A 10,057-nucleotide genomic window follows, 5' to 3' on the forward strand; every position below is an offset into this window, starting at 1 on the left:
AAAACAAAAAAGGGAGGTAAAGAAAGAACAAGGGAACGATAAGCGCTAAAAAGGAGGGAATGAGAAGAGAAAGAAGGGATTATAGAAAGAACAGGGTACAAGAAAGAGCTCTTCCTCGTACCCACGATCTTTCTATTCCTCCTTTTTCTCTCTCGTTCCCTCGTTCCTTCTATTCCTCCTATTTCTCTTTCTCGTTCCCTCGTTCCTTCCATACTAGAGAGCTGCACGGCTTCCGTCCCCGGGGGATTCCCGCGGGGACGGAGGGACGGAGGCAGTTCATGCGGGGTTCCCGCGGGGATGGAAGCAGTTCTGCGGGGTTCCCGCGGGGACGGAGGCAGTTCCTGCGGGGTTCCCGCAGGGATGGAACCAGTTCTGTGGGCTTCCCGTGGAAGTGTAAGCTGCACCTGCACCAGCCTCTCATCTACCGAATACCAATTTATTTGAGTGCTGTCTCCTCCTCCTCTTCTTCCTTGCTTTAACAGCATAAATGTGGAAAGTCTTCCATTAAGGAGGTGGTAGAGTCACAAATGATGACGGAATTCAAAAAGGCGTGGGGATGAACACAGAGGATCTCTAATTAGAAAATGGAAGTTATATAAAAGCTAACCTTAAATGGCTGCATGTGTGTGGATGTGTCAAGTGACACTTAGATGGCGACTCTGGCTGTGATGAACTAGAGCTGATACCTGGCAGACTTGTATGTTCTGTGTCTCATACATGGCAATCTGGTGTAGGATGGGCTGGAAAGGGCTTAGACAGCAACTTCAGTGGCTGGAACATGAGGACAGTGCTGGACAGACTTTTACGGTCTGTGTCCCACAAATGAGAACATGAATAGGCTGGAGTGGGCTTCGATGGCAACTCCAGCAGTTAGAACATAAGGATGGGGCCAGATAGACTCCTGTGGTCTTTGTTCCAGAAACACGAAAGAAAGACCATAATCAAGTATATAATATCACACTCGTTGATTTAATGATGAATTGATCATGAGTGTGACTATTGGGCAGAGTGAATGGACCGTTCAGGTCTATTTGCTGTCACTTACTTTGTTACTATTAATCCTCTTTGCTCCCAGGCTGGTGCACAGACCTCAGCTCTGACACAGGCACGAGAATCAGATGTCACCTGACCTACTGGCGCGTGCATGTGGCGGCCTCTCAGCACACAATCCCAGTGAATCAGAGACAAATCTTACATGTGCGCACCAGAGTGTTCCAAGTTCCAAGTTCCAACTTCCGGTCCGTCCTTGCCTACAGTGCTGTGGCTCAAATCCAGAAAGGGAGCTGACTGGAACTTTCTTTTATGTACTATTAAATTCTTACGGGGATGGGTGGGGATGGGTTAAATTCTTGCGGGGACGGGTGGGGACGGGTTGGGATGGTTTAAATTTTTGCGGGGATGGGTGGGTACGGGTAAGATTCCAGCGGGGATGGGTGGGGACGGGTAAGATTCCAGCAGGGACGGGCGGGGATGGGTAGGATTTCTGTCCCCGTGCAACTCTCTATTCCATACCTCCTTTTTCTCTTTCTCGTTCCCTTGTTCTTTCTATACCTCCTTTTTTCTCTCTCGTTCCCTCGTTCCTTCTATACCTCCTTTTTCGCTTTCTCATTCTCTCGTTCTTTCTATTCTTCCTTTTTCACTTTTTCTTTTTCTCGTTCCCTCATTCCTTCTATACCTCCTTTTTTCTCTCTCGTTCCCTCGTTCTTTCTATACCTCCTTTTTTCTCGTTCCCTCGTTCTTTCTTTACCTCCTTTTTTCTCTTTCTCATTCCCTCGTACCTTCTTTTCCTCCTTTTTCTCTCTTTCTCGTTCCCTCATTCCTTATATACCTCCTTTTTCGCTCTCTCGTTCCCTCATTCCTTCTATACCTCTTCACTCTCTCGTTCCCTCATTCCTTTTATACTTCCTTTTTACTCTCTCATTCCCTCGTTCTTTCTAGTACTCCTTTTTTCTCCTCATTCCCTCGTTCTTTCTAGTCCTCCTTTTTTCGCTCTCATCGTTCCCTCGTTCCTTCTATATCTCCTTTCCACTCTTTTCGTTCTCTCGTTCCTTCTATACCTCCTTTTTTTCTCTTTCTCGTTCCTTGTACCCCCATACCTCCTTTTTCGCTCTTTCGTGTTTCCTTGTTCCCTCGTTCTTTCTATTCCTCCTTTTTCGCTCTCTCGTTCCCTCGTTCCTTCTATATCTCCTTTTTTCTCTTTCTCGTTCCCAAGATCTTTCTATTCCTCCTTTTTCACTCTCTTGTTCCCTCGTTCTTTCTATACCTCCTTTTTCACTCATTCTCATTCCCTCATTCCTTCTATACCTCCTTTTTTGCTTTCTCGTTCCCTCGTTCATTCTATACCTCCTTTTTCTCCTTCACATTCCCTTGTTCTTTCTATACCTCCTTTTTCTCTCATTCTAAAACATAACATTTAGAAAGAAAAAGGAGAGTGTAATGAGAGCATGGGCATAGTTTGACTGTTTCATTTGGGGGGGCAAAGGATGGGGCGGAGCATATTAGCATATTCATTTGCATATATATATATGCTAATATGTTTCTATCCATCCCCTTCCCCATTCTATCCAGCGTCTCCCCCCCTCCCCCCTTCCCAGTATCTGTCTCCCATAAAGAACACGTGGATGAAGCAGCTCACAGGTTTGAGTGAACGGCGACGGCTGCGCAGGGGAGTGGAAGCAGAGATTTACCAAATGGCTTCCTACCTTCCAGTGGACTAGACAGGAGCGAGGAGCCAGCATTTCCCAGCGGCGAACAGGCGGGTCGGTGAGCGAGCGAGCGAGCGGAGGTTGTAAAAGCAGCAAACAGGCACGCTTGTCTCTGTCCGCTTCCCTGCCCTCTCCGAGTTTGTGTCCTGCCTTCCTCTGAGGTCATTTCCTTCCGGGCGGGACGCTGAGAGGGCAGGGAAGCGGACAGAGACGAGCGTGCCTGCTTGTTGCTTTTACTCAGTGATGCCCCGCCCGCCAGTTCGCCGAAGCGACATCGGGTAAGTCGCTCGTGGTTTGGGGGGGGGCACTGCCCGCCCCCCGGTCTACGCCCATGAGTGAGAGAGAAAAGGCAGAAGGCTGGGTGCAGACTGACAGCCCTCCTCCATCATTCTGCTGTGCTCCTCTTTTGAGGTTTTCTCAGCCTTCTTATCTGTTCCCTTCTCTATTACTGCCAACTCCAGACTTCGCGCCTTCTGTCTCGCTGCACCCTACGCCTGGAATAAACTTCCTGAGCCCCTACGTCTTGCCCCATCCTTGGCCACCTTTAAATCTAGACTGAAAGCCCACCTCTTTAACATTGCTTTTGACTCGTAACCACTCGCCTCCACCTACCCTCCTCTCCTCCTTCCTGTACACATTAATTGATTTGATTACTTTATTTTTTGTCTATTAGATTGTAAGCTCTTTGAGCAGGGACTGTCTTTCTTCTGTTTGTGCAGCGCTGCGTACGCCTTGTAGCACTATAGAAATGCTAAATAGTAGTAGTAGTAGTAGCCCCCTTTGCAAGCCGGACGCTGTGGATGTGCTGGCTCCCAGCAGAATCAGAGCACCCTGTGCATTTTCTGAAGGTCAATTTTGCCTGCAGGGCTAAGAGGAAATGCTATAGAGGCCAATTCCATTTCGGCTGCACCTAGAATCATTTCCCAGCAGAATAAACCTTGTTCTTAAATGATAACATAAAGGAGAGCCAGGCAAATTGGATTTTTTTTTTGAAATAATAAAATGTCAATTCATTGCCTAGCTTAAAGGCAGTAATTTGCACATGCCTGAATATTAAAGGTAACGTAGCAGCCTGAGGATCTAGGAAACTCATGCTGCTCTGTGCCAGGGTTTTCTATGACATTCTGGTGTTGTTGTTAATATCTCTCTCATTCTGCCCTGCTCGCAAAATCTACCCTCTGCAACTGCTTCACCACCCTGCGAACTGCCTCTCCCAGAAAATACCTTCCACAACTGTTCCACATCCTTGCAGACTGCTCCCACCCCGGTACTACCTCCACAGTTGCCTCACTAAAAGGTTGCCAACTGGCTGGTTTTTATATGACCAGGATAGTTGCTGCCAGACCGTCAAAATCAGCAACAGAAAAGCTATTGTTTTGTGATTGGAAGGAAGGCAGCCAGGATGGATCTAAAAAGACATGCAGGTCCCACCTCCACAGAGGCAGAAGTATGCGTCAGAACGGGCAGGACCACCATCACTATCAGCATACGTGCACATCCTTTCTATATCATTGCCTGCACGGTTGCAAATGAAGTGTGAGCCATGCAGGAAAGATGTCCGGGCACCAGCAGGAGGTTGGAGATGCTGGGCTGCCAATGCTTTTCTCCTGCAACTGGGAGTGGGCCATGGAAGAAGGAGCGAGAGAGGAGATACTCCTAGGAGGCAGGAAAAACATAACGGGATTGGTTTCAAGATCCAGGAACACTGGAAGAGGAAGGAAACCAGGGATTCAGGATTGAATGGGAGAGGTGGATAGGGATGGGGGACCTGGGAGAGTGATGATTCAGGAATTGGAGAGGGATTTGGGAGAACAGAGACTCAGAAACAAGGGGGAAATATGGATTTGGAGACTGAGTGAGAGATTGAGTAGGGGCTTGAAGACTTGGGGGTGCAGAAGCAACTTGAGGACTGGAAATCTTAGTGGGAATTTGTTAGATGGTGTTTATATGGGACATGCAGGTCATGAACCAAAAATAACTTTACAACAGTAACTGAGAATTATGAGCAAAGCTAGGCCTCTATGAACAGGTTAAGAGTCACTGAGAAGCTAATAATAAGAATTACACAAAAATGTGAATCTCATGTCAGCTTGCCCTTCTGTTGGAGAGACAGGCAGATATGGAGTCATAACAGGGATGTGTGTGGCAAGAGAATACTGTACATGGATGTAGTAATGTAAGGGAAATTTGCTGCTGACCATGAAAGCAGAGACACTTTGGTTGCTGGGAAGATGGTTTTTGCAAAGTAGGATAACCTTACTGACCTTACTTATGATAAGCAAGTAGGTTATAAAGAACTTTGCTTCTGTAAGATAGAATTTGCTGGGATATGTTAGAAAATGCTGACTTTGTACTTCCAATACTAGTCTATGGGAGAAAAGGGTATAAAAGGACAGAGGCAATCAGAGAGCTAATGTCAGAGGTCACGTTTGTATCCCGGTTGCTGTCTCAAATGAGAATTAATTAATTATATTACTTATTTTAATTGTATTCCTGATTGGTAAGTGTAATAAACAATTACTGATTATTCTCATATTACTATAGCCTTCTGTGTCTTTCTGTCTCTCCACCATAATTCCTGGCATAGGCGCCGACTCCGTGGGTGCTCGAGCACCCCCAATATTGCACCCACCGGAAGTTCGTGCACCCACCGGAAGTTCGTTCCCTCCCTCCTCCCTTCGAGTTCCAGGCCCCCTCCCTCCAAATTTTAAAAGTCATCTATTTTACCTCATCGGGGTTAGGGCGGCAACAGTGGTAAAAACCATGCAGGCTCGGCTTGGTTCGGTGCTTAGTTCAGTTTTCCCCTCCTGTCGCTCTCTGCTCTGGTCCCGCCCTCATTTCCTGTTTCCGCAAGGGCGAGGACCAGAGCTGAAAGTGACAGAAGGGAAAACTGAACTAAGCACCGAGCCGAGCCTGCATGGTTTTTACCGTTGCTGCCGCCCTAACCCCGACGAGGTAAAATAGATGACTTTTAAAATTTGGAGGGAGGGGACCTGGAATTTAGAGCGAGGGAGGGGGGACCCTGGAACTGGGAGGGCCTGGAACTCAGAGGGAGGTGGGAGATGAGGGAGGGGGGACAGGAGAGGGGGACGAGGGGAATGCACCACCTGTGAAAAAAAAAGTTTAGCACCCCCAATCATTTGAAAAGTTGGCTCCTACCTGGGAGAAGGCAGAAAGATAAACAATGGGCTAGAGTGATAGTAGGTGAGAGGAAAAGATGGGGCTAGAGAAATGTGATGGGGTAAGAGACAGTGGCTGAATAGTGTGGCAGGTCAAGAGATGTGAAAGACAAGGTGGGTTGTAGGAGTAAGAAAAAGTGGAAATGGTGAAACTGAGGATTGAGGGAGAGTTGAGCTATTAGAGAGGTAAGAGTTGCAATGAGGGAATTTGAAAATTGGCAAGTAAAATGGATGTTAGAGAGAGAAAAAGAGGAAGGGAAAGAGAAGTAAGGCAATAGAGGAGGAAGGATGTTGGAGAGTGCAAGAAATAAAAGACATTGAAAATAACAAGGTGGAAGTAGAAAAGAAATGGTAATTTGGGAAGGGGGCTGATCCTGCCCTGGAAGCGACAGTTTCTCAACATTCCTCCCTCCTTGACTTGTACTATTCTATGCAGTATTGGTAATTTCTTTCCTACTTTGCTTTGGATTTTGCCATTTTCATTTGTTTAACTGCTTCGATTTTAATTTGAAAGGTGGCTGCATGTGGAAGACTCCTAAAAAAATCCACACTGGACCATCAATACTCACCAGAAACCATTACAAAATTAATCAAATTCATTTTAACTCACAACTACTTCCGCTTTAACAATGATATCTATCTGCAAATGATGGGCACCAGGACAGCACCCCAATATGCCAACCTTTTTATGGCTGAGCTGGAAGAGACATTTCTGAATACACACCAGACCAAACCTCTAAAATACTACCGGTACATCGATGACATTTTTATGATTTGGACGGAGGGTGAAGAAACTCTGAAACAATTTCACTACTACTACTACTTGAGATTTCTAAAGCGCTACTAGGGTTACGCAGTGCTGTACAATTTAAATTTCACTCTTCCTTCAATACATACTATCCTACAATCAGATTCAAAATTGACTATTCCCCAGAAAAAGTCAATTTTTTGGACACTACGGTCTCAATCAGTGATGGCTGTATACAAACATCCATATACAGTACAAGAAACCCACAGACAAATGCAGCTACCTCCACAACTCCAGCTTCCATCCTTCACATACAAAAAGATCCATCATTTACAGCCAAGCCACAAGATACCACCGTATCTGCTCTGACCCAGGGGACAGAGACAGACACCTTGAAATCCTGACTGCATCCTTCAAACAGAAAGGCTACAACCCCAAAATAATCTCCAAGAATATTGCCTCCTCCCTCAAAACACCCAGAGAAAATCTGCTACAGTACAAAGAAAAAAAAAGCCACAGACAGAATCCCTCCTATAGTGACATACAACCCAGAGCTGGAAAAATTAAGAAAAATCATAAAAGATCTGCAGCCTCTACTCCAGGAGGATGAATTACTGAAAGAGATATTCCCATCCCCACCAGTACTGGCCTTCCGACAGCCACCCAACTTAAAACACAAGCTAATTAGTAAGCTCCCAACACAGACTCAAAAAGAAAAGAATGGCACACATCTTTGCAATATATCCAGCTGCAAACTATGCCAAAACATTTCACAGGACCCCACAGTCATTCACAAAGGAAAACTATTCAACATTAAGGAATCTTTCACGTGCTCACCTTCCAATGTGGTATATATCATTCAGTGTAAAAAATGCAACGAAGGCTGCTACATTGGAGAAACAAGTCAGATGCTAAAGAAGAGATTTAATTTACATGGACACCATATGAAAAATGCTAGTGGGGCAGCACTTTACAAAACCAGAACACTGTACCAGTGATTTCATGGTAAGAATCCTGAAAGGGAACTTTAAAACAATACAGGTACGTAAGACCTTTGAAGTCAGAATGATTAAATATTTTGACACCCACCAGACAGGACTTAAAGATCTGGGTTTTCTAGCCCATTATAAACCATGGAAATGTACTGCTTTGACACCCTCTTGTCTCCATGCATATCTCCCTGTCCCACATCCACCTGACTCTTCCTGTCTCTCACCTATCCACCCCCATCCTGTTAGACTGTCACTGAAATGCTTTGATGTTTCACTTATATATACTATCTACCAACATTTGCTTATTTCCATTCTGACAAAGAAGGGCAACCTTCGAAAGCTAATTAAGTTATGTCCAATAAAAAAGGTATCTTATTTTCTTTTCCATGTTTTATTTTGTTTTATTTCTATTGACAAGCTTTTCTACATAAAGCGCCACAAAGTAGACACAAGAAAGATCCGGGGGAGCCACCAAAAGATTTGAGGCTTAAAAATGTAATTTTAAATACTAGTTTTGATTTTATAAGGATGCATTTTTTAAAAAACCACTTTATTATGACTTATTAACAGTTACAAAAACCATAAATGAGACTCTGTATCTGTGTTACTATTAATCCTGCACATGCCATGAGCCGAAAGGCAAGAAATTATTTTTATCCTTAATAGTCCTCTAGATATAAAAGGAAAAGAATGTACCCTGTGTGTGTGTGTGTGGGGGGGGGGGGGGGGGGGGTCTTACAAACGTAAGCTCATATGTACGCTGGGTTTCCTCAGAGGTTACTACAGCAGAGCAGACTGGGGTGGGAGTCAATCAGTCTTTCAGGAGACCTCTATTTTGAAAGTGAATTATGCGGGAAAACCGTTGTCTGAAAGTTGGCCACCATCACATGAAAACTTGTAGTCCAGTTGGTAGGAGGTGCTCCCGGGGACACGTTTATGGCATTTTCAAATTTTTACACTTAATACTTCACACACCAAAACAGAAAGCAATGTTTGCTTAGCTGATGGATGTGGTCATTTGGGGCTGAGCTGGAGATGAGGTGCACCACTGGGAGGTTTTGCCACTACTGTGGGTAGAGAAAAAGGCCCCGCAAAGCTCCACTGAGTCACGTGCGGCTGCGTGTTCACATTGACGTGCGTACACACACATGCGCGCGGGGAGAGGCGAGCAGTGTTGTATAGTAACTAAGTAACAATGACTTTACTTAGGTAAAACATTTGTTACTTTTACTGAAGAAATAATCTTGCCAATGTTTACTACTTTTACTCAGTTACATCTGATGCTTGCAGTTAAAAGTAAAAGCAGACGTGAAATGGAAATGATGATTCCTCATTAAAACAAATGAAACAGCAAAACTGGGAACAGGATTTTGCTATTGCAAACCTTGTCATGCAAACATGAGTCAGTTCATCTTAAATTTTGCTGTTCAGTGAGTATAACCTATAAGAACAGTTTAGTTGACTGGGCGGTGTGACAAGGCGGTGGCCATAGCAAGAAGGTTGCTAGGCTGTATAGAGAGAGGTGTGATCAGCAGAAGAAAGGAAGTGTTGATGCCCCTGTACAAGTCATTGGTGAGGCCCCACCTGGAGTATTGTGTTCAGTTTTGGAGGCCGTACCTTGCGAAGGAGGTTAAAAAAATGGAGGCGGTGCAAAGAAAAGCTACGAGAATGGTACGGGATTTGCGTTCCAAGACGTATGAGCAGAGACTTGCTGACCTAACATGTATACCCTGGAGGAAAGGAGGAACAGGGGTGATATGATACAGACGTTCAAATATTTGAAAGGTATTAATCCGCAAACAAATCTTTTCCGGAGATGGGAAGGCGGTAGAACGAGAGGACATGAAATGAGGTTGAAGGGGGGCAGCCTCAGGAAAGATGTCAGGAAGTATTTTTTCACAGAGAGGGTGGTGGATGCTTGGAATGCCCTCCCGCAGGAGGTGGTGGAGATGAAAACGGTAACGGAATTCAAACATGCGTGGGATATGCATAAAGGAATCCTGTGCAGAAGGAATGGATCCTTAGAAGCTTAGCTGAAATTGGGTGGTGGAACGGGTGGGGGGAAGAGGGGTTGGTGGTTGGGAGGCGAGGATAGTGGAGGGCAGACTTATACGGTCTGTGCCAGAGCCGGTGATGGGAGGCGGGACTGGTGGTTGGTAAGCGGGAAGTACTGCTGGGCAGACTTGTACAGTCTGTGCCCTGAATAAGGCAGGTACAAATCAAGGTAAGGTATACACATATGTTTGTCTTGTTGGGCAGACTGGATGGAACGTGCAGGTCTTTTTCTGCCGTCATCTACTATGTTACTATGTGTTTGAACTGGTTACTGGCCTCTTGCCAAACAGAACAGTAATGAGTTGAGTCACTTAAGTGGAGATGAAGCTGGTTGCAATTCTTGGTGAATAGACATATGTCTCTACCACAAGAGACTGC

Source organism: Microcaecilia unicolor, chromosome 12, assembly GCF_901765095.1.
Source record: "Microcaecilia unicolor chromosome 12, aMicUni1.1, whole genome shotgun sequence".
NCBI classification, from domain to species: domain Eukaryota; kingdom Metazoa; phylum Chordata; class Amphibia; order Gymnophiona; family Siphonopidae; genus Microcaecilia; species Microcaecilia unicolor.